Raw genomic sequence first — 4136 nt, forward strand, 5'->3', positions numbered from 1 at the left:
TTTCTCTAGGAGGTGGGTCAAAAAGGATCTTGCTCTGATGTATGTCTTAGAGTGTTCTTCCTATGTTTTCCTCTAAGAGTTTTATGTTGTCTGGCCTTACATTTAGGTCTTTAATCCATTCTGAGTTTATTTTTGTGTATGATGTTAGGGAGTGTTCTAATTTCATTCTTTTACACGTAGCTGTCCAGTGTTCCTAGCACCACTTATTGAAGAAGCTGTCTTTTCTCCATTGTATATGCTTGCCTGCTTTATCAAAGATAAGGTGACCATATGTACATGGGTTTACCTCTGGGCTTTCTATCCTGTTCCATTGATCTATATGTCTGTTTTTGTGCCAGTACCGTACTGTCTTTTTTTTTTTTTTTTTTTTTTTTTTTTTGTGGTACGCGGGCCTCTCACGGTTGTGGCCTCTCCCGTTGCGGAGCACAGGCTCCAGACGCACAGGCTCAGCGGCCATGGCTCACGGGCCTAGCCACTCCGCGGCATGTGGGATCTTCCCGGACCTGGGCACGAACCCGTGTCCCCTGCATCGGCAGGCAGACTCTCAACCACTGCGCCACCAGGGAAGCCCCTGGTACCGTACTGTCTTGATTACTGTAGCTTTGTAGTAGAGTCTCAAGCCAGGGAGCCTGGCTCCTCGAGCTCCGTTTTTCTTTCTCAAGATTGCTTTGGCTATTGGGGGTCTTTTGTGTTTCCATACAAATTCTTGGTGGCTGCAGTAGCAGCCTTAGCGTCTCATGACCGTCTCTAGTTTCCGCGCTGATAGCCAGCTACTTCATCCAATCTTCTCAGAGGTTTTCTAGGAGATCCGTGTGTGTGTGTGTGTGTGTGTGTGTGTGTGTGTGTGTTTTAATACTGGGAAATTAATGCACAGAACCATTTATGTTCTTATTCATATTGAATTCCTGATAAGATCAGTTAGGCCACATTCTCAATATTCTTCCCTAATACTTGGTCCACAGTCTCAAACTGTCATAGACAGCTGGGCCCTCAGAGATCACTGTCCACTGGATAAGTGAAGAAATGTCAATGTAGTGAGATAATGACTACATAGATTGTGATTGAGCCGACACTGCAATCTTTTCTCCTGCTTTGTATTGTTATTTTCATTCCATTGTGTACCTTTCCTCTCTGGAGAACTCAGAGCTCACATTTCCTGGAAGTTGACAGTTAAACAAAGGCAGCAAATTAGCCCCTTTTTCAGATCGAAGAATGGGGAACCACAGTGACCTTAAATGATTTATCCACAGTCACAAGGCCTGAGAGAAGCCTTGGTCAAGGATCTGTGTCACCATTCTCTGGCCACACTCTTGTTTTATAATTGCATCAGTGTTTAGGAAGAAATGTCATGTAATTAGGTGGTTAATTTTTCATTACTTAGACCAACTGATAAGGACTGCCATTAGAAAGTCTTTGTGGGACTTCCCTGGTGGTCCAGTGGTTAAGACTCTGTGCTTCCACTGCAGGGGGCACAGGTTCTATCCCTGGTCGGGGAACTAAGAACCCACCCGCATGCCTCTTGGCGTGGCCAAAAAAAAAAAAAAGAAAGAAAGAAAGAACGTCTTTGCCATCATTCTAGAATCCAGAGTTGTAAAGTGGTTTCTTATAAGTTTGTATCCAGAGTTAGGTTAGGGTTAGAGTTGAAATACTAAGGGTGGAAAGGGGGTAGTGATGTAGTGTACATAGTTGAATCCCATAGGAGTTTAGCCTTCCAGGAGCTCCTTAGCATGCATGCTTTATAATTACATATTTCTAATTTCTTTATAAGCATGTTATTAGAACTTAGAAAGTAGTAAGTGATATGACTGAGGTCTGGATATGGATCTAATGCTTTAAATCAGCACCCAGAAGAGTTACTGTAAGGCATAGACAAAAGGTACATGTTTTCTGTGAAGGTGGGGAAATCATTGGGCAAGATAGGAAATGAATAGAACCGTTAGATGCCCTTGGAGAAAAGTATATTATTTATTTCTTTAGATCCCATGAAGCAGGTTTAGACAACCATCATTCCTTCCTTCATTAACTCAGGAAACAAGTATTGAATTCTATTTTACTAATAGAACAGATTGGGGACATTTAATAACTCACTGTTTAGCTTATGTGTTGAAATGAGCAATGAGAGTGAATTACAAAGCCAGTGTTAACTCTGTGGATAGACTACCAGTTTGCTATTTAGAAATAGTTTCCAATCTCAGCTTTCCCACTAAAACCTACAATTAGTTTGAATGTTGTTGTACACTGATTACCATACTGCTTGCAGTAAGATATCACCCTCCCTTAATTGCAATTTCTTTCACAGTCTTTTCATTTGAATTATTCATCCTAGTTTTGAAAGAACTCTATGCAAATCAACAATGTAATAAATGCTTGTAGTACTTTTTTCAGAAAAAATATATTCAAAATCATTTTATAAGGTGGTGTGAAAACAGTCATATGACCAGTTTGGCTGTCTGTTGTTCGGACTGATTTTCTAATTCAGGCCAGTCTGTGTTCACAGGCTGTCAAGAATACTATGAAAGGGTCTCCTGAAGCGGGTGGGAGGTTAGCCCAGATGACCTAAAAGGTCTCGTGCAGCTCATGTATATGTGATTCCATGACAGGCTAAATTGGTAGTAGATCAGATAGACACCATCTGCAAATGACATTTAAAGGGTTTTGAATTTTTTTTTCCTTAGAGCTGATATGGACCAAAATTCTTCTTGCCAAAGGGCACAGTTTACCTTCCTGTTTATGGTAGCCATTTGTCATTTGTCACACGATTTGAAGTTTATAATAGAGTATTATGTTCAACTTCATGATGCTATCGCTTTAAGTTGTAATAAATTTTTCTTCACGTGCATTTACAGAACGCTGTCACAGCTCAGCCTTGTTTTATCGAAGGACAAAAGTCGACCACAACTTCACAGAGGTCCTCCACGTGTTAACGTTTGTGTTTGAAGTGGCTGCGCGGAGAGCTGAAGCAGTGAGTGCCTGTTAGTGGGGATTGCTCTTCCACACACATGCGTGTACACAGCAGGGTGGCCATATGGCAGCCTATACGCATCTGTAAGGCCAAGAGTTCTATTTGTAAAGATGCATTTTATTGGTTCTTAACTTTTTTGGGGGTCACAGATCGATTTGATAACCTGTTGACATCGTATATCATCTCCTTGGGAAAAAAAATACTTTTGCACATATCCACAGACTTTAAAAACTTTTTAGGAGTTTAGAGACTAACCTCAGGAGTTCAACATATTACCCAGGCTAAGAATTCCTCTTAATGTAATTTAAGCAATTATTTCTTTATTTGGTCATAAGGTATTTGATTGCCTACCATGTACTCTGAGCCCTGTACCAGTTCCCTGCTCACCAGCCACGTGACCTTGGGGCCATTCTTTTACCTCCCCAACTCTAAGTTTCCTGTGTAATATAAGATTAGAGTGTTTTAATGTGAGGATCCCTGAAGTCCCTTATAGTGTGTTATTTACTCAGCCTTGTTCTAGGTACAGATAGGAATGCACAGTGCAAGCATCCACTAAGGCAGGACAGTGACCAGAACCAGGCAAAAGCAAGAAACAAAGGGAACAGAGGCTCCTGTTAGGTCATTTGAAACCCAGACACTTAGGCAAAGAAACTGTGTCTCATTGGTGTGAGGGAACTGCAGCACTGAGTCTGCTTCTATATGTGGCCTCTATATAATAATGAATGCTCATTTCATTAATCACTTTGGGCTATTGCATGGTTTTTTTACTTTATTGATGGGTTGCTTTTAAACTTTTTAAGAATTGAATCCTTTTCAACCAAGTACTTAATGGGTTGAGTTACTGTTATTGGACTGCAGGAGGTCAGTGTGAGGAAGAGTGGAGTTTCACACAAACCTTTCCAAGTAAATTATATTTAAAATGTTTATGTTATTATAGGTTCTACTGAAAGCATTTCTAAAGCTCCGGTAAACTTGTCCCTAGGCTGCTTGTGTCTCTATTTATTCAGCCTTCAAATATTCATTTGCTCATGTCGGGCATGTGTTTGTTTTATTTTTTATCCAACATGATTTAATTTTATAATAGTGTTTGTATAACTGAGACTTCAAGCTTGTATCAGGATGTCCAAATAAGTTCACTAATTCTGGGAGATTTTCTCCTAACAAGTAGGAATTC

This window comes from Mesoplodon bidens (genome assembly GCF_964165515.1).
Source record: "Mesoplodon bidens genome assembly, chromosome: X".
NCBI lineage: Eukaryota > Metazoa > Chordata > Mammalia > Artiodactyla > Ziphiidae > Mesoplodon > Mesoplodon bidens.